Source organism: Panicum virgatum, chromosome 5K (assembly GCF_016808335.1).
Source record: "Panicum virgatum strain AP13 chromosome 5K, P.virgatum_v5, whole genome shotgun sequence".
NCBI lineage: Eukaryota > Viridiplantae > Streptophyta > Magnoliopsida > Poales > Poaceae > Panicum > Panicum virgatum.
The window spans coordinates 5,377,413-5,398,305 of NC_053140.1; the positions used below are offsets into that span (position 1 = coordinate 5,377,413).

At 50.4% G+C, this 20,893-nt stretch overlaps 3 long non-coding RNA genes across 5 annotated transcripts; 2 read left to right on the forward strand and 1 right to left on the reverse strand.

Annotated features, from left to right (window-relative positions):
• The first annotated feature begins 12,188 nt into the window (after nucleotides 1–12,188).
• LOC120710449 lies at nucleotides 12,189–13,488 on the forward strand. Its single transcript, XR_005689896.1, has 4 exons — nucleotides 12,189–12,416; nucleotides 12,559–12,773; nucleotides 13,198–13,304; nucleotides 13,384–13,488. It is a non-coding gene; the product is annotated as an uncharacterized LOC120710449 (long non-coding RNA).
• Nucleotides 13,489–13,992: 504 nt separating this feature from the next.
• On the forward strand, nucleotides 13,993–15,401 carry LOC120710450. Of its 3 annotated transcripts, none has more exons than XR_005689898.1 (3): nucleotides 13,993–14,137; nucleotides 14,243–14,434; nucleotides 14,639–15,401. It is a non-coding gene; the product is annotated as an uncharacterized LOC120710450 (long non-coding RNA). The 3 variants fall into 3 exon arrangements; XR_005689897.1 differs by having other exon boundaries at nucleotides 14,659–15,401; XR_005689899.1 differs by having other exon boundaries at nucleotides 14,729–15,401.
• Nucleotides 15,402–16,664: 1,263 nt separating this feature from the next.
• LOC120705859 lies at nucleotides 16,665–17,243 on the reverse strand. The gene is made up of 2 exons (XR_005688087.1): nucleotides 17,047–17,243; nucleotides 16,665–16,953 (listed from the first exon to the last, which is right to left on the reverse strand). It is a non-coding gene; the product is annotated as an uncharacterized LOC120705859 (long non-coding RNA).
• Between the last annotated feature and the right edge of the window lie 3,650 nt (nucleotides 17,244–20,893).

Below are 20,893 nucleotides of genomic sequence, written 5' to 3' on the forward strand. Positions count from 1 at the left end.
AAACTTGTGAGTTCAGTTACAATTTACAAGCATAACCTCCGCACACCGAGGAGCAAGAATACATGAGATGGAAGGAAAGAGAGGGGAGGGGAGCTAATGGGTTACAATCCAATCGCGCCAAATCTGCAACTCAGCTGCCGTTTTCCTGTATCGGCAACTCCACGCGTCGATGTCCGAGATGATGCGCCGGAGCACGTCGGAGGGAGAGGAGTCTTGGTGGTCGAAGATCATGGCATTACGGGCTTTCCAGATATGTCAGAGAATAAGTAACATCACATCAGTTCAAACCGCATCAGGTAGTGGGGAAGTAGCAGCAAAAACCCATAGCCTCCTCAAGGTGGTTTCACGAACGGCGAGCTGGAGCCGGGTCCAGATGGCACGAGCTTTGTTGCACTCGTAAAAGATGTGGCCATCCGTTTCCATAGTGCCATGACAGTGCTCACACCACGATTCCTCATGGGTCTTGATGTTTCTATGGTAGAGGTGAGCGCGTGTGTTCAGGCGGCCATGGTGCAACAGCCAAGCGAAGAACTTGACTTTCGTAGGTAGCTGAGTGTCCCAAATGCGGATCACATCAGATGTTTGGTCAGAGCCATGGAGAATGTGGTAGGCACCGCGCGTTGTGAAAGGCTGAGGCGTAGCGTCAGCTAACCAACGGACGTCGCGACCACCAGGCAAGATGAGTTGGGAGAGGCAACCATCGATTACCTCATGTTCAGCAGCGGCAGCATGCGTGAGACGAGGACGCAGCTGCTCACGGAGGCCACTAGCAAGCACAGCTTGCACGGTGGCAGCGTCATTGGTGTGGTGTGAATAGAGGGCGGGGAAGCTGTCGGCAGAAGAATCCAGCAACCATTTGTCGTGCCAGAATGATGCATGGGCGCCATCGCCGACCTGAACTTTCGTCAGAGCACGATACCGCGGCAGCTCCGCCGAGACCAGCTTGGCAAGGTAGGAATCTGACTCGCCACTGAGGTCGGCACCATGGTGTGAGAGGACCACTTTTTCCACGGGAGGGGATCGGGTTCATGGAGTTTATGTATATATGAATTTGAGCAGCTTGCAGTGATTAACGTCCTCCATGTTTTTGACCCCAAGACCACCGGCCTCGCAGCTTTGGCACACCCATTCCCATGCAATTAGGCAATTTGCACCAGTGCATTTGTCCTCCCCCGTCCAGAAGAACACCCGTCTCTTGGCGTCGAGAAGTTCCCTGACGGTTTTTGGGAGCAAGGTTGAGGACATGAAGTAGATTGGGAGGCTCCCAAGCACTGCATTAACCAAAACAATACGGCCACCAGTGCTCAAGAGGCGAGCTTTCCAACCAGCCAGGTATCGATCAAAGGAAGTTAGGAGAGGTTGGAAGTTTGAAGCCCGCAGTTTGTGTGGAGATAAAGGTAGGCCCAGGTATGTTTGGGGGAAGGTGGACAGTGCACAACCAAGAGTAGTTGCCATAGCAGTAGCAGTTCGATCATAGGAACGAAGGTGGATTTGTGGAAGTTAATGGTAAGCCCGGTTGCGAGGGAGAAGTTGTCCAAAATGGTTTTCAGCACAGTCATGGAGTGGACATCGCCTTTGCAGAGGATCAGCATATCGTCCGCGTATTGCAGAATAGGACACGGGAGGGAGTTATCAATGGGGTGGCAAAGATCTCCATTCATCGATGCCTACCGAATTAGGCATTGCAGGACGTTGGCGACAATGATGAAAAGAAATGGCGAGAGAGGATCGCCTTGTCTCAGGCCACGATGGCAAATAATCCAGCGTCCTGGCACGCCATTCAGAAGGATGACAGTTTTGCCCGTGGAGAGGATGTTGGAGATCCAGCTCCTCCAATTAGCATCAAAACCCCGGATGTGCAAAATTGCGTCCAAGCTGGACCACTCGACCGAGTCGAATGCCTTCTTGAAGTCGAGCTTGAGTATGGCAGCAGGAGCTCTGCGCTTGTAACAATAGCTGAGAAGGTCAGCGGCGTAAACAAAATTTTCCGCAATGCTCCTCCCATGGACAAAGCCGGTTTGGTCAGCATCCACCAAAGTCGTAATGTGGGGTTTAAGACGGTTCACTAGGACTTTGGAGAACAATTTCATTGGACAATTTTGAAGGGAAATTGGCCGGAAACCATCCGCCGTACGGACTCCTTCCTTCTTTGGCAACAGAACAAGAAGAGCACGATTCAGGCCGTCCCAGTCCAAGATGCCAGCGTGGAACGCATCGAAAAGTTTTGCTATGTCAGTTTTCAGGGTCGGCCAAAAATGTCTGTAAAAGGAGGGTCCGAAACCATCTGGGCCTGGACTCGCGTGCGTGTCCATGGCAAAGAGCGCCTGTGTGATTTCAGACATAGAGAAAGGTTCAGAGAGAATAGCTGAGGAGATTGCTATGTCGGGGTAGAGCTCCCGCAGATTGAAATGCCAAGCAGTTTCTCTAGCACGGCCAAGGAGATCCAAATAAAAGGTGTGAAGGATGGTGCTCTTGGCGTCATGCGCACAGGTAGCGACACCGTCGTGTTCAAGACAAGCGATCGCGTTCTTCCTGCGGCGCCTAGAGGCAGCGGCGTGGAAGAAGCGGGAGTTTTCATCCCACTCAAGAGCAAGGCGTGTGTGGAAGCGCTGGCACCAGAATGTCATCTGTTCAGAGTTTAAATCCTGCAATCCCTGAATGGCGCGCTGTCGGAGAGCAGCTTAGCATCATGCAACGACCTTTGCTCCTCAAGCAGGTCAAGTGCGTTGATCAACACTTTCGTGTCGTTGACGCGCACAGCAATCAGAGCGAGTTGACGGGAACAGGCACGACAAGCGCTTCAGCAGTTCTTGAGACACTTAACAAAGGACTTTGCAATGGGGCTGTCGGCACGTTGGTTCAGCGCCGCAAGAATTATGGGAGGGAAGAGGCGGTGGTGCAACCACGAGTTTTCAAAGCGAAAGCATACACTACAAGGTATGTGAGTAGAAGACGTCGCCAGCAGGGGAACGTGATCGGAAGCGTAGCGTGTGAGGGAGCTAAGGCAGGTGTTTGGAAACACCGCATCCCAGTCGCTGTTCACGAAGCATCGGTCTAGACGCACCAGAGTCGGTTCATCACGGCGGCTGCTCCAAGTGTAAGCGCGATCAACAAGCGGGATTTCAATGAGGCCCAGCGCGTTGATAAGCTCGTTGAAATTGTTGGCCTCAGAAGTGTTGAAGTTGGAAGTGTTTTTATCTTCTGGGCAGCGCGTAAGATTAAAATCACCAAGAACCATCCATGGGCCCGTGATGGATTCAGCAACGGAGGCAAGCTCGTGGAAGAAGGACGGTCTGTCCTCCCGCTGAGTGGGAGCGTAGACATTGGTGAGCATCAGCCGGCTGTTATCAGACGCAAGCATGAACCCTGATGAAAGAGTGTATGAGAGAGCCGAGACAGTTTCCAAGCTGCAAAGAGAGGCATCCCATGCAGTTAGCATCCCACCCGATGCACCTGTCGAGTCCCTAGTAACACAATTTTGAGAGTCGTGATGGGAGAAAGGAGCTTCGCTTCAAGGAATTCAGGGAGCAGAGTTTAGTTTCCTGTAAAGCCACAAAAGACGACCGGGAGGAGAGAAGTTCAGAGAGCACATCATCACATCTGCTTGTTTAGCCCAAGCCACGTATGTTCCAGGATAGGAAGGAGAGAGTCCTAATCATCCAAGAACAGGGGGACACCAAGATACGGAACAACACTTAACATTGAGCACGAGACAACACATGAGCGCGTACATGTTACACCGGCCGCGCCTAAACCGGGACAGCAACCACAACAAAGGCCGAGCAAAGCATCAGGCCACACACACAGACACCAGCCGAGAAAACAGCAAGCTGGGCACCCCACAACAAATAACCCCACAGAAGGAGGGGAGCAGTGCTAACATGAAGAACAGGATCACGTAGCACAGATAGATGTCCTCTAGAAGGACGGACACTACATAGATACATTGCTAAGTAGAGCATCAAGCCAGGGACACCGCGTTTGGCTCATCGTCCGACAAGTCAGGGAGGCCGCACACACGGGCAAGGCAGCGCAACTTGCTGGAACTGATCTTGGGCGGAGCGGGACGCTGAAGCATGTCGGAGCTCGTGAGGGCCTCCTTCATCCGGGCAGAGGCACGCGCCAGGTCGAGCTGAGTAGCTTTGACGCGTGTCGCCTTAGAGGTGGCGTCGACGTAGAAAGGATCCTCCTTGGCAGCGACACGGAGGTTGTGTCGCCGAGTCTTGGCAGCGCTATCGTGAGCGCGCTTGCGATGGGCTCTATGCCGCCAGATGCTGACCTCGTGCTCCTCATCCTGGAGAAGCTCTTCCAAGGAGGGGGCGCACGAGGGAGAACGGCGTACCTCCATCATCTCCCGGAAGGAAGGAGGCGGTGTCGTGCCCGGGGCCGGAGCAGGGAGCTCGTGGATCACTGAAGCGTCCCCTCATAAGAGAAGACTTAAATGTGATACAAATATCAGTCCCAGGAGGCTAATAACATATTTATTACATCAGATGCTACATCACCGTACAATTCTACGCGGTAATGGGCAGTGAAGCGCCACTATCGCGAGGATAACAACTAAAACCCACACTACGATATTAACTACGAAGAGGTCATCAGAGTCTTGCGCCATACGGAGCTTCCTGCGGGTTACCCTATCCACAGGCAAGGTTGGGTGCAGGACGGAACCCCTACTCAACGTCCTCGGGAACGAAGTCTGGATCTTCCTCTGTAAAAATTAAGTAAGCGGTGAGTACAAACATACTCAGCAAGTCCAACCACACCCACGGAGGGGGTATAAACAGAGTACATGCACAGGATGGATCAAGTATAAGGCCAGGGTTTAATTTGCGAAAAGCTAATTTTCATGCATGGGTTCATTTGAGAAAAGGGACTTTCAAAGCAATTATCTTGTATCGAGTAACACGTAGGGTTGATCCACACAGGATCCTAGTTTTAGATTGCTACCAGACTCCTCATCCGCCGTAGCATGTGGCACAACTGCCGGACACTTTTCCAAAACAACTCACGCCAACCCATCCATTCCCAGAAGAAACACTAGTTGTGTGACCAAACCATAACTCGCCCAGTACCGTGGGCACGGCTATTCGAATAGATTTTAACTCTGCAGAGGTGTGCAACTTTACCCACAAGCCGGGTACCACAGCACGATCATCTTAGTATCGGTGCAGATCCCAACAAAGACATTACCCACCTTAGCTAGACCTAACTAGCCACCACGGGATCCACCAAGGGGCCATTGACCTATCCCAAAGGTTTTAACCAGGGCATGCGTCACACAGAGCTTATCCTTTCTTCTTGATCACCCATTGCTCTCAGCTCTCCTGATGGCTATCAGACTAACTAGTGGGATTTATGCTAAACTGTTGCCCATACAACGGTCGAGTGGTTTGCACGATAGTGGAGTTAGGCAAGATGACGCACCAACTCGGTCCTTAATTGTGACAGGATGGATATCTCCCTTCCTTGCTCAACCACACAGGTACGAGCACACCATTCGGTAATTCACACAGAAGTGCCATCCATCCTATCTAAACTCATCTTTCGAAATTCCACATTTTTCCCTTCCCACACACTCACACATTTTCTCTTTATAAAATAAGTTGTATCGTGTTTAAGGTCCTAAGCGTTCTAGCAGCGATTAACATCCAAACAGATCACAATCAGACATTAATCTAGGTGGTCAAGGGATGGTTATAACAACTCAAGGGGTGGCTATCCAACCATGTTTTCAGCAGGCAAAATATATACAGTTTTGTAAAACAGGCCAATAGGTTGTGTTTATAAAAACTAGGACAAAACATGCATCAAAGGATGGGATTGAACTTGCCGTTCTCAAAGCCTTCAGGGAAGTCCTGCTCGAGGTACTGTCCTTCGGGTTCGGGGTCGCGGTACTGGTCCTCGCACACTTGCTCGCGGTACTGCTCGTCGACGGGTTCTCCCTCGTTCACACCGTGATCTACGAAGCACACAAACAAACACACAATAAAGAAAAAGAAATAAAGGTTTTATCGTTGAGCTCGAATCAGAAACAATTAATGAGCAAAGGGTAGGAAGAGTATTTTTGCCAGATTTTTGAATGACATGGCCAAAATAATATAAGAATTGGTGTGGTCGAATTTGGGGGCACTTGGAGGATTTTTGGCGCATGAAATGAGGAGTTAAAGAGGCGTTTGGGGGCTAAATACGGATATAACGGCTTCTTTGTAATTATTTTTGAGATGGCATGGGCTCGATTAGAATTTCTAGGAACACATGGGTTACTCTAAAAAGGGGCAGGGGTATATTCATGAATATCTTTGTATGGTGGAGGGACTAATTTCCTAAAGAAATAAAGGAGAGGGGCTTCTTTGGGAAAGAACTAGAGAGGTGGGAGGGCTCTTAATAGAATTGAAAGAAAGGGAGGGGCCTCTGGGCAATTCTGCCCTTCTTCTTCCTTGCGACACAGGAACAGAATAGGAGGGATGGGGCGCTGGGGGGTTGGGCGCCGGCGGCCCAGGGCATGGCGGCGGCCGGGAGGAAGGGCAAAATGACGAGGGGGACGAGGGGATTCCATTCCACTCCTCACCTTGGGCTGTGGTGGAGCGAGGAGGCGCGCCCACGGTGGCCGGCGGGAGGCGGCGGCGGAGCTTCGGGGCGGCGGCGCTGGGAGCTCGGGGAGGGGCTGCACGGTGGTTGGAGGGGTTGTGGGGGTCGAGGGCGACGCGCAGGGCCTATTTATAGGCGGGGAGAGGCGGTGGAGAGGGGGGTTGGTGGCCGAGCTCGGCGGCCATTAATGGCGGTTTGGCCTCGTTGAGGTGTCGCGGAGCGGCGGCGTGATTCGCGGCGTTGTACAGGACGACGAGACGGCTCGGACAGGGCCGGGTGGCGCGCCGGGCATCCCGCGGCGCGTGGAACGCGTGGGCACGGGGGGGCGGGTGCTGCAGCGCGTGGCGCAGAGGAGCCTTGTCCGTGCGTGAGCAGGCAGCAGGGAGGAGAAGGAAGGAGAAGGAAGGAGAAAAGAAAAAGGAGAAATAGAAAAAGGAGAAAGAGAAAAAGGAAAAAGGGAGAAAAAGAAAAGGGGGAAAAGGAAAAAGGAAAGAGGAGAAAAAGAAGAGGAGGCGCCGGTGGGATTCGCGGCGACGGTCGCGAGCCGGGCATGGCGTCGACGAGAAGCGACGCGCATGAGAAACGAGGAGAACGGTGAAGGCTTAAACGATGATTGCTTTCGGTGTCGAAACAGAGATTGGGTTTTGGTGTCAGGGCGACAAATTGCCGGAAAAGATTCGAGCTCGGCGATGAAAATATTTTGAAAAATATTTTTAATGAGTAATTTAATTTGGTGAATTTTTGGGATGTTACAATCACGAACTGAGGAACCCAAGCAAGAGACAAAGCACGGCCAAGCGCAGACAAGGCGCCGGCCACGAAGGTCCAGAGTGGTACGGACGGAAACAGCAGTGGGCCAAGCGCACGGCATGTACCAGGAGGCCGAGAGGCGGCCCCGCCGCGAGCACCGCCTGTGGCCCTGGAACGCCCGCGCCGAGCAAACGATTCACCCAACGGGTCGAAGCATTCCGAAGCCGCACGCCTAGATGCAGGAGCGTCGCCGTCGTCGTCGTCGACGTCGTCGCCCCAGTCGGAGAAGTTGTGCTCGTTGGGGAGCAGAGCGCCGTCGGGGTGCGCCCAGAACCTAACAACACGGACCTTGGTGGTGCCCGCCAGCCCACCGTCTAAGTTCCGCACCACCATGGACGGCTTGACGATGCGTTCGTTGTCGAGGAGGAGCAGCACGCGGACAGTCGAGTAGTCGGCAATGTCGGCGCCATAGTCGTGGTCAGGTGGATGATCGCCCACCGTCTCCAAGCACTCCTTGTTGACGCAGCACACCTGGCCGTAGACCTGGAACGCACGAGTGATGCGCTCTCTGGTCCAGTGCTTAGGCAGGAAGTTGGTCGCGGCCAGCACCGCCAGCCAGCGGTACCAACACACAAACCTGAAGTCAGCCTCCTCATGGCGAACCAGGCGCAGGATGCGGTCGTCAAGGTGAAGCGGGCCGTGACGCAGTGTCTCCTCGTGAAAGAAAGGGTGTCGGAACACCACCATCATGGACCCATGGGAGGAGGCAGCCAGCCGGACGGGAGGGTCGCCGCCACACTGCTCCAGGGCAATGCGGATGAAGAGCCCTGGGTCAGCGCACTCAGGCTCTACGATGGCGTAAGCGAGGCGCCGGCAGGGCTCCATGTCCACGGGGGACATGTGGACCTCAACGAAGTCATGTCCGCCGGTTACATCATCGCCAGCAGGTGGGGCAGGAGGAGCTAGGAAGAAAGGGGTGGCGGCACGCCAAGCACGGCGGGGCGGGGGTGGTGAAATGTGGATGCGAGAGGAGAATGGGCGACATCGGCAAACCTGACGGAAGGAAAGCGGCGCTGTTCCCCGAGAGCAGCAGGGGAACGGGACCGGGAGTGGGTGCTGGGGGAAGGAGGGAAAGCTCCCGGACCAGATGACCTTCGGTCGAGGGTCGGGGAGCGCCAGCCCGCCGCGGCCCCAGACGGGAACGCACCGGTGGGCGCGGGCGCACAGGGGCGAGGTGGCGACGGGGAGTCGTCGTTGGACGTGATCGCCGCACGCCTAGCGGTCCGCGCCCAAAGTGCGGATTGCCCCGCCATCGAGCACACTCTGCTGCGGTGGCCGTAGCGGAGGCACTGCCGGCACCGGACCGGGTCCCTGCACGCCTCGATGTGGTGGTCGGTTGCAAGGCACCGGAAGCACTGGTTGTGGGTGGGTGGGAGGCACAGAACGAGCACGACGAAGCCTGCTGCCATCTGCCGTTTTTATAGGCGCGGGGGCGGAAGAGAGCAGCGCCCGGAGGTATGGCCGCACCGCATCCGGATGGGACGCCTGAGAAAAGCCGGTGGCGGACGGCGAGGCGTTGATGGTCTGAGCGGAGTGACATCCGTTCGGCACGCGGGCAGCAGGACGTTCGTTCGGCGCGCGATTTGAAAGCTCACACCTGAGGGGTGAATGTGCTCCCTCGCCGCAGAAAGTCCGGATGAGTGGAGTGGCAGAGTTCAACCCCTTATCCCAGATATCCTGCGGATTCGGAGCAGAGTCTGTGGCGCAGTTACTGCTAGAGGAGGGAAGCGGCGTCCCAGTCTGGAGGTAGGAGAAGGAGTGAATGCTGCCATCCGCAAGAGTGAGTTTGCCAAGCGGGCCGTCCTCAGGCCGATCGTATGTGGGCCAAAGGCAGCCGGCCCAACCCGCATTTGCAGGAATTTGAATTTCTTCAGTGATGTCATCCTCCTGCCTGCGGCGGTGGCGCTTGCCGGCAGCCATGGCAGAGGTCAAGGAGGGGAAGAGGAGCAGCAAAACATCCCCAACTTTGCATCGCCCACGGGAGACGATGAAGGAGGCGAGGTTCTTGTTAGCCGCCGTGTAGAGAAAAGACTGGGGCCAAGGCGTTCCACCACAAAGCGGTAGTGCGGCCTAGAGAAGCAAAAGTTCAGGGCGTTCCCCACCTGGATCGTGGAGGGGACGATCGAGTCCACCGCAGGAATGATCCAGAAGGTGGATCCCGGCGAATCCGGCTCACTGGGGGAGGCAGGAATGACGAGCTAATGGAAATGCAACAGAACCACATCGCAGAAAGACGCACCTGTTGGAGTCTGCAGCTGACGGTGGGGCCTCGGATTCCGGCGAGAGTCGCCTGCCTTGATGGGGACAGCCGGCAAGACGTCGGCCGCCGGCGAGGCGTCGCTGGCTCCACCGGTTGTTGGCGCTGCACCGGATCTGGCATGGTGGAGCACCGAGGGCTTGGGTTCGCCGTGGCGTCGTTGGGGACGCCGAGGGCGAGGAGGAAGGGGAACCGTGGTGCCGAGTGGCGCGAAGCCGGGGACGAGCGAGGCCGGGGTAGGAAGGAGAGGTGGGTGGCTGGAGATGAGGCGCGGGTAGCAGGGGGACGGTGGCGGCGTTGTGTCGGGCGTCGAGGGGACGCCGACGGGAGCGCGCGGGTCATCCCGGCCCAACCAGTCCAAGGGGTTGCATTACTGAAAAAATCAAGGGATGGTGTGTTTAAAAATTCAAACGATCTATAATTTAAAACGGAGAGAGTACAGCCTACCCATGAGACGCCGGGGTATATACGGTATGTACGTGGAGCAGTTCTCGCAATCCGGGCGGGCGACCGCACCTCTCGAGTCTCTTGGAAGGCGCCGATGCTTCACGTCTCCCAGCTGGTTGGGAGTTTCTGGTCGATGCATGCACGCGTACATACACTGTACTGCGCACAAAAGGGGGTCACCGGAGCTGGCCTGGAATGTGCGTATATGGATCAAGATGAATCTCGCCTTCTGCGTTGGTTTGCTAACCATCGAGCAAAGAGGGATCGGAGATTCTTGATCGCGAGATGCACCGGGCGACAGCATCAGGTTCGCGAAAACGAAAGTGAGAGGCGTTTCACCGTTCTCTGCCGAGAAGGAATCAAAATGCTCCTGGGTGTTGGTTAAGATAGCAGCAGCAGCAGGGCAGCAGCGCAGCTTAGGCCACCACCACTTTGGCCCTTTTTGGTTTTCCTAGCGGACACTAAGTCGAGAAAAAAATATCGCATGCATGGAGTGCTAAATGAAGTCTATTTGCAAAAATATTTTAGAGATGAGTATAACTTTTCGCGATAAATCTAATGACGATAAATAATTGATAATTGACTACAGTGATGCTATAGTAATCATTCCCTAATCACGCGGTCAAAAGTCTCATTAGATTCTTTAGGGTTCCTAGCAGTGGTTCTGGAGTTAGTTTTGTAAATTAGCTTTATTTAATGGGAAAATTCGATTCATGCCACCACAACTCCGTGAAATTGAGTTTCATGTTCAAAATCATGCCACTCAATGGCATGGATTTCAACATGAAATCCAATTTCAAGAAATTGTAGTGGCATGGATCCAACTAACCCTTATTTAATACCGTAATTAGCGGTCAAAGCTTCCAAGTACTCCCTAGCGCTGGAAACCAAACAGGGTCTTTGATTCAATGGGAGCTTTTCTTCTTCTCGGCCCAGCCCAGCCGAGATCAGTACCCACCAAAAAAATAACAATAAAAAATTAATAGCTAGTACTGCTAGTATGCAAATCGTGTTGGGTACTGTTTAGTTCGTGAAAAATTTTGAGTTTTGGTACTATAGCACATTTTGTTGTTACTTAATAAATAATGTCTAATCATGGACTAATTAAACTTAAAAGGTTCATCTCGTGCTAATCAGTTAAATCGTGTAATTAGTTTTTTTCAATTGCATTTAATGCTCCATACATATGTCCGAATATTTGATGTGATGGATATTGTAGAAATTTTTTTAACTAAACAGTAGGAGAGATCGATGAAAAAGTCTCTTATCCCCGCTAGCAGACTACTCTACTCTCCTCTCACGAAAGGGACGGGGTGCAACGGTGGTAGCTGCAATACTGCACGAGCACCTGGAAGACTCCTCGCCGGTGTGCCGTATGCCCAGCCGACCATTCAGCTGGTAGCTGTCACCGCCCGCGCAGCCGCGAGCCCGCGCCTGGTCAATTCACACGCGTTTACGTACGCCACCCCCAAAAATCTCTTACTTACGATTCTTGACCAAAAGATGGCCGGCCAGCGTGGCCACGTCACCTGTTAAATCTCAGCCTAACATCTAGCATCGAACGGCCAAAAAAACATCCCAAGTTCCCAACGGTCCTAGAGCATTCGCGACGCCGTCTCCACCCTCTCGCTGCTCCCAGCAACGCGGCCAGCCTTGGCCGCGGCCCCTCCGCCTCGCAAGCCACCGCCGCGCGCCTGCCGCTCCGCCTGCCAGCCTCCATCCTTTGCCTTCCTCCTCCAGCTTCGTCTGCCACTGCACCGCACGCCACCCCACTCACCCTCGCCGCCGGCCTGCCGCACTGCCACCACCGCCATGGACGGCCCTCATAGTGAGGTACCCCTTCCAGCCTTTTCTTCCTTCAATTGATCGCACAAATAGAACCACCATTACATCACGATGCTCATGGGCCCGCCAATCGCTCGCGTTCGCAACAGTCCTAGCTAGAACATGCCCATTCCCGCCGCGGGCGCCATGGTCGCGCTGCCCGCACGGCACCTTTAGCATCAGCGAGAAGCAGTCCCAAGCTAGGGTATGCGCAGCCACCCAGGGCACCAGTGACCGCAAGTTGATGCTAGAGGACGACGTGGAACAGTGCGCAACTGAAGTGCTCGACGAAATGTCTTAACTACTTGCTGTTGGTGGTCTTCGCGCATTCCGCCTATTGTGGTGAAGAGTCACCGACCAATGCACTGCTGTTGATGTCCGTGATGCCGCCACTTCACCCTCATGTCAAATCCCCACTATAGCTGACGCAGCCCAACCCGCAGGACCTTGGATGCAGCGGCCTTCATGGACAAAGCCACTGGCTATGGTAAGCCCAGCCAGGCATGCACACTACTACCTGATGCACACATATGCTCATGTGTGTTTACTTATTTACATCCATGCTTATATTTAAGTAGCACACAATTAAATTACTAAGCACATGTTTTCTATTTTTCTCATTTGCGCAGGTTTGCTAACAATAAAGCAGGATAATATTTTGGTGTACCAAAGTTCTTTATGACACAAAATATAACTAAAACATATGTTTGTATTAGCTTCATCTAAAATAATCTAAACCTCGGTTAATCAAGTTAGGATTTCTTACAAATTGTTTTATCAAAAACAGGAAGGTTACAAGATCAAAAGAGCAGGAAATGATCAAGACAAGACAATAGTAACAAAGGTAAACGCTTTGTTTTTTGCTACTATTGCGTGAAAAGCACCAGCTAAGCTCTGTTAGTTTATTTGATAGATATATGATGTGCAAGTTCTGAAGTCTGAATCCCCTTTTTTTATCGCAACAATCATCAGGGATATTCTAACTAAAGTTCAGCAGCTTATCTCTTGTGACTGCTCTACCAGAAATAGAAGGTTGCAGAGACAAATTAATGTTTTCTCCTGAATAGTAATATAGCTTATAGTAGATTTGTATTCATTGGGTGCCTTGATACTGGAACCACTTAATACAGATTTCTGGGATACATTGGGTTCAGTATCAAGTGATCTGGCTTCGAAGCAGCACTCTTTTATTTGGGCACAACATACCTTTTCAACTGGTCTTATAAAATCTGCCTGAAAGTATTCTATTTTCCTTTGCTGTACAACAGGGACCTACCAAAAATTATCATTGGGTGCCTCGATAGTGGAACCACTTAATAAAGATTTCTGGGTTACATTAGGTTCAATATCAAGTGATCTAGCTTCGAAGCAGAAGGTATTGCTGTGAAAGCAACAGGTTATTAATTTCTGCTTGTACCAGGGGATAACTAATAGTTTGACCTCCACATTTATAGGGACTCAGGTGACAAGCAATTGGCAACACAAGCATTTGATCGTGCTCGAAGCATTGATCCCTCATTTGCCTTGCCATGGGCTGGAAATATCTCTACAGTTGCCAGGTGGACCTGTGAGTTACAAGTAATTTTTTTCTTCTTCTTCTTCTTCTTTACTGCGCAGGGCATAGTAGGAGTACTGGACTTGCTTTTCTGAAGACAGTTTGTTCAAATTTGTAAACTTGAACAACACTGTACACTAATTAGAACTATAGCCTATTTAATGAAGAAAAGATCAACACCTATATTGTTCTGAAAAAACATTAATGTTCAAGCCCTGATATGGATAATTCACGAGGTTTTGACCATTTGGATATGAGCTGAACTGATGACCTGATGTACTCAAGGATTCCAACTGAAAGTATTACTAGTAGTACCCGAAGCGCTCTAGGATTTGGGTGCAGCGCTTTAGCAGCTTGCTGAGATTGGCATGGAGTGAAAAACTGATGACATGAGCTTGGTTTTGCAATTATAATTTTAAAGCTTCCTCGACCATCATCATTCTAATTTAAGATGTTTTACCATGTTAGTACTAAATTGTTCTGTTTCGGTTTGAATGTTCAGATGGCTGGGAGTCCCGGTGGGTGCAATCTGATTGTAAAAGGAGTGAAGGGAAAGCTGGAAGGTTAAAGCACACGGCCGGAACATACTCTGGAGATTCTGATGCCAAAGATTTATTTTTCATCCCTCGCACATTTGTGTTTCAATTGACTATGTATGTCGATCATTTGATCATAAAACATGATATACTTGCTCAACAGATTAGTTCCAGTAAGTTTATTGATCCATGTACTTTGTTTTTTTGTGTATACCGTATTAGGAATACAAACAACAATGGATGCTAGGCATTTTCCTATCTCAGCGAAGTTCCCACAATTCAGTAACAAGAACAGGACACTGGTGGTCCAGTACTCCATCAAGTTTGAGCAGGATATCGAGTGCAGTGGTGGATATATTAAGCTTATGTCCGGTTATGTCAACCAGAAAAATTTAGTGGGGACACTCCATATAGGTAAATTTCTTAACGGCTTTTGTCCCATGGAATTTCCCATTCTTTCAAAGACACGTTGATTCCTATATGCTCGATGTGTGCTTAGCTGTTCAATTGCTGGTGGACGACAAATGCACTCTTAACGTATAATTTAGTTGTGTTTTAGGAGTCATATAGACTTCACAGCTTGCAAACTAATAATCCTATCATTGCTTTTGAATTTAGTGTCTGAATATGAATTGCAGCCTCTATTGTTAGAACTGTGGATTTTGCTGCTGAGGTACAAGATGTGCTTAGAAATCTTAGTGGCAACAGGGAATCAATGAAGGGAATAAAGTCATGGTTTATGCAGAGGGCAGAGGGTGCTGTTTGTGTCGGCTCTGCCTCAAGTTCTTAAGGAAAGAGTATTTGCCTTTAAGGATTCAGAGGGGCAGCTGCACATTATTTTCCTGGTGAATGATATTTTGTTTGAAAGGTATGTTTTGAACTTCTCTTATGGCTATCTTGCAATTGCAGTATCAAATAGGTCTTAGCCTCCATGTTTATTAGAGCATACATAACAGAATCCCAAGCAATATACTGATCTTATTCACATCTAATCTTATTGCCCCTGTTGTAGTAACATATCCATTTTTTAGTGTCAGGCATATTTCGCCCTTTAAATTCATTTACATATCAGTTGTATTCTGTATTTCCTATGAAAGACTATTGTGCTTCGTAAAGGCCAAATTGTTCCTTGGCAGCTAAAATGTGTTTTAAGAAAAAGCGGACAACAATCTAATCCAATCTCTTTTTACAATGCATAAAATCAATTACAGCTAGCGAAAGTACAATGCTTTGTTTGTACTACCAGAGCTCATGTCTATGAACAATATAGGAGCAGCCATTTAGGATTCTATTTTCATTTGCCGATGAAAGTGTTAGGCCGTTAGCTGCCAATTCTTTAAGCACTTAATAGTCCTTGAAATTTTGTGTCCACATAAACATAGTAAGTTCCTGGTGAATTTTTTAGGCGCTTTTTTTTAACCATTTTTAGCCCATGTGCAGATGGCCATCTGGTTAAACAGCATAGTAACTGACATCTACATGAAGATTCTAATTCTATCTTTTTTAACATGCACAGAATTTTTTCCGCAAGAAAAATAATTAAGAAAAAACAATCTTTTTGGACTACATGTAGCTAATTTTATCTGATTTGCAATTTTTGCACATACACTGGCCACACGCGGCTTTGCCGCGACCATTTCTAGTATTCATGGTGATCTCGCCAGCACCGGTCAATTCTTATCCTTGATTTTTTTTTGCCCCTTTGAACCCGATTGCCCTGTACGAGTGCGCACTTATTATTACCTGATCAACGGGCTGGTGTCACGAAACAGACGCATAAACAGTTGACACCGACACTGCACCCCCTGTTTTATCCTGATCTTGTTTTTTACTGTATGTACTTTTTTGCTAGCATGTATCTTGACCCGACGGCGTGCGAATGCCGTGCGTGCGACACGCTCGCCGTGCCGTGCGTCATGGTTGCCACACCTCGCAGCCACCACCGGCCCGTAGCGCCGCGAGCCAACCGCCTACTGTACGAGCGACCGGTTGCCTCTGATCTGCCCCCGCTGTCCACGGCTGGACGGCGCGGCGTGGCATCCGGCAGGGGGGTGGCCTCCTCACCGGGGGCCGCGCGGCCTGCACCGTCGCCCCAGACGCGCCGCCGCATGCCTTCGTCTACAAGTCAGCATGCGGGCGCGTGCGTCGGGGTCACGCACGTACTACCCACGCCTTGGGACAGAGGACACCGAAGCTTCGCCGCCGGACGACGACGCGCGCCACCGCCCATGCATGAAACCGGAGAGCGCCGCCCGGCGACGTGCCACGGCGTGTCCCCCGGGGCCCGCTGCTGGACCCACTCATCCGCTCCTTTTGCATCCGTGGCACCTTTCAGGATAGGGTACTAGAACTCTTGGCGCGGCGTTGCCGCTCCATTCGGAATCTGGCCAGTGTTTCGTGTTACTTCAGCTTTGTAGCTTCAACCCTTTGATGAGCATAAAAATGGTACAACGTATAACATATACATGAGTGATTAATGCCAGATTTTGATATATTTCTATTTGGAACAGGATAAGAGTTTTTTTATTTGTCTTGCTGTTTGGTTACCCTCTGAGTAAATTAGCTTAGCCGAGACATAGTATGGAAATGCATTCCGGTCTTCTACTTGTCTCTGCTTTTCCAACCGCAGATCAACAAGTACTATAAACGTAACGCGTATAAAATTTTAGCTTTGAGCAAATGCCATGACAATCTTATGGAAGGGCATGAAATCCTCAAGCAGCATTTACATAAGAAGCTGTTATAGGGGATCAACCATCCAGAAGTCACGAGTATGCCTATTTCCTGCAAAAGTACTATGATACACACTTTGGAATTTCAATTGAGCATCTCAAGAAGCTATATTGTTTCATTGAAGTTTTATTGGCGAAGTCAACATCATGCCACTTGCTGTTCTAGTTCTCGACTGTTTTCCATATTCTTCCATGGTGAGGCTGTATAAGGAAAGAAGAAACAAGTTGTAAACAATTTAGCTAGATTATGTTTAAAGTCTAAAAGTAAGCAAAGATAATGACTCATAATTATACACAGCTTTTGCGAGCAGGGAAGCCGACAACTGAGTTCAAATTAGGTCATCTGGAGTCAAGAACCAAAACCTTCATTGTGGGCATTGAGGTTCTCAAGCTGATAATGATCATTTCCTGTGCCAAAAACTAAGGTTGACAATTAATACCTTATGCATAGAAATAATAGATGCAATATTCAAAAGGCTACTCCGACCAGAAAAGGCAGATTTCCCAAGTTCAAGTTTGGCAATGCTATATGACAGTAAGCCCAATACCTCCAATTTGATGTGGCAAGAACTTAAGCTTGACCTTGGTGGCTTTGGTAATATTTGGCTGCTTGTAAATACTCAACATGTGTTAGTCAAATCCTAAGAAAGCAGTGCACTAACCGATTTGGTATTCTCCATGGTGCACAATTGGTTGATAAAAAAGCTAATAATTCATCGTGAAGTGGTTGAGCTCATGATTTGTGGAAACTGCAAACCACTTGTCAACTACAATCCCTTAACTCACAGACAAAGAAATGGAACAACAATCTATGCATGGGCCACAGCCTGTTCAAAAGCCTGCAGATAATTTCATGACGACACAACCAAATGGGTGCCACATTAGATGCTGCAGCCAAGCGGATCGGCAATCAAGCTGATATATGGCACTGACTAACCAGTTGCTTTGAACCAATCAAGGCACTTCTAGCCATGGGCAAAAAACATCAGTATAAGAAACTCACTTTCAAGTACAAAATTGGCTCTTACACATGAAATTTTAACCTAGCATCTGCTTATGCACATGAGAAAGTTTGCTAGGTACTGACAAGTGGAGAGCTAATTTGATTTAAAATCCTCGTCACACCCTAGACAACTTGCCAAAAAGGCAATCAAGAATGCATACGAAATATATGTAGTTTGTACAGAATTAAAATGCAAAGATAGCATAAATTAAACTTGAGAGCAAGAGTTAGCACGAGGACTGAACATGCAGGAATAGCCAGCAGTTTTGTATTGAACATATAAAAGAATTTTACAGTAGCTTGGGATAAATTATGAAGCATTAGGGATAAATTGAAAATTATATATGTAGTTTTAGATAGAAAAGATGGGTCAAAGTGAACCATAATTTTCACAACAAACTTATGTGATCCCTTCTTGAATCGAAGTCGTATTTTTATGTTTGGCAGGTCCTACTGGGCTACAACTCCTCCAAACACCAACTTTCAGTGAGCACCTTTACCTTAGAGCCTTTGGGGCATTTCCTCAAGCAGTTGTTGGGCGTCGTACATGTTGACCACCGCTCTGGCTGTAGGGGCACTACCAGTCGTGCTCTGTGGTGACAGAGGCCCCAAGGGCCGCTATTTGCAGTGCAGGCTGGTGCGGCTCACCTTCTTCGACGTGAGAGCCTTGAGCTGCGCTGGCGCAGACACCACGGCTCCTTCACGAATCACCAGCCAGGTGTGGAGGACGACGGACCTTGCAGCTGGCAGGAGAATATCGACCGGCAACTGCTGGGGGAATGGAAGGTGCTTGTGGATGAGTGGGGAGGAGCGTCAGCTAGATGGGAGAAAAAGATTCCAGTGCGGATGGCACTAGCTGGAGAGAGTGATGAAAGCGAGACGAGATTGGGTCCATGGCCCTTGTGAGGAGGATTGGGAGAGCTCCTCGTGCGCCGGCGAGGGGGTAGGTGGACAACGGCGGCAGCGGCGCACACTCCAGAGTCGGGACGAAGTGTCTAGAAACGCTAGGTAATTTGCCTGCAACTGTGGATGGTCTGATCAACATCCAACGGAAGAGAACGGCCAGCGACGTGGCCAAATAAGACGCCAGATCCTATGGAGCAGATTTCGTTATGTAGAGATTGACCTACTCGCCGCTAGCAGTTGTACTCTACTCGCCGGTGTGCCGTATGCCCAGCCGTATGAAAAAGTACTCTACTCTCCACTCACGAAAGGGACGGGGTGCAACGGTGGTAGCTGCAATACTGCACGAGCACGAACGCCTGGAAGACTCCTCGCCGGTGTGCCGTATGCCCAGCCGACCATGGTAGCTGCCACCGCCCGCGCAGCCGCGACTGGTCAATTCACACGCGTTTACGTACGCCACCCAAAAAGAAAAAAAAAATCATGGCGATCTTCGCCAGCACCGGTCAATTCTTATCCTTGTTTTGTTTTGCCCCTTTAAACCCGATGGCCCTGTACGTACTTATTACCTGATCAACGGGCTGGTCACGAAACAGACGCATAAACAGTTGACACAATGACTTATTACCTGATCTTGTTTTTTTACTGTACTTTTTTGCTACTAGTATGTATCTTGATCCGACGGCGTGTGAATGCCGTGCGGGCGACACGCTCGCCATGCCGTGCGTCATGGTTGCCACACCTCGCAGCCACCACCGGCCCGTAGCGCCGCGCGCCAACCGCCTACGAGCGACTGGTTGCCTCTGATCTGCACCCGCTGTCCACGTCTAGACGGCGCGGCGTGGCATCCGGCACCGGCAGGGAGGTGGCCTCACCGGGGGCCGCGCGCCCAGGCGGCCTGCACCGTCGCACAAGACGCGCCGCATGCCTTCATCCACAAGTCACGCGGGCGCGTGCGTCGGTGTCACGCACGTTCCCACCTCGGGACAGAGGACACAAGCTTCGACGCCGGACGACGACGCGCCACACCGCCCATGAAACCGGTGAGCGCCGCCCGGCGACGTGCCACGGCGTGTCCCCCGGGGCCCGCCGCTGGACCCACTCATCCGCTCCTTTTGCATCGGTGGCACCTTTCAGGATAAGGTACTGACTTTTGAATATCATATCTGACCGCGTGTTACTACTACTAACCGCACCACGAGTCGTGCATGCGGTCGATTTGACACGCACGTGAGGTCGCTGTCGACTGATCCGGCAATGGCGGAGCCAGAAATTTACGGCAGGATATGCCTAATATAAAAAAATCGAAGTTAATACACAATATAATAAACGATTAAGTTATACCGGCCATAACAAATCCATAATAATAACCAGTGGCGGCCTCCTTCGTGCTGGTGCTGGGGCGTTGGCACTAGGGCGGCGAGGCGGCTGCGGTTTGCCACTGGCGGAGTTGCCGTTGCCGAGATGGGGAGGTCAGGAGGTGGGAGACGAACTGCCGGACGCCGGTCTGGGGACAGGCGAAAGGGCCAAGGGCCGAGAGCCGAGGGTCGGAGGCGCATTGGGGCGGATATGAAGCCAGGGGGACGGGGGCGAGCCTCAAGCAGAGAGAGAGCGATTCTTTTGTATTTTGGGCTTCTTTGTTGGACTTTGTTGAAATGGGACAATAAGTTTGTATATAATACTCCCTCCGTCCCAAAATAAATGTAGTTTTTGGCTTTCAAATGTTGTCCCACAAATAGTGTAGTTTGAGCTTGTCATAAGATCCATCTAATTAAAACGCAATACCAAGTATCAAGAAAGCATTGCATAGAAAAACGTAGTGCCAATCAAATATTTAGTAGATATTATTTTTCTAGTTCCAATGTGTATGCATGCATTGAGGATATGGAAAACCAAATAAATAACACGGTTTTCTATCACAATTGGTAGAAGTAATTAGGGGTAACAAAATCATTTCATTGAATGAGTAATGTGTCTGAAATTTTCTAAAACTACACTCTTTGTAAGACGGAAGAAGTAGTATATATCTATGAATACATACTAGTATTTCCCACTAAATCTTGGGTATGCCTAGGCATCCACTGCGATCCGGAGGCCGGTGAAGAGGGCACGGCACGGTGGCCACCGATCAAAAACCGCGCGTGCGTGTGCGATGCCGATTGGCCGACCGGCTCCTCGACCGTTGCGGGTTACGTGCACGTGGTACGCGCCGAGTTTTATCCGCTGCCTGGTCTC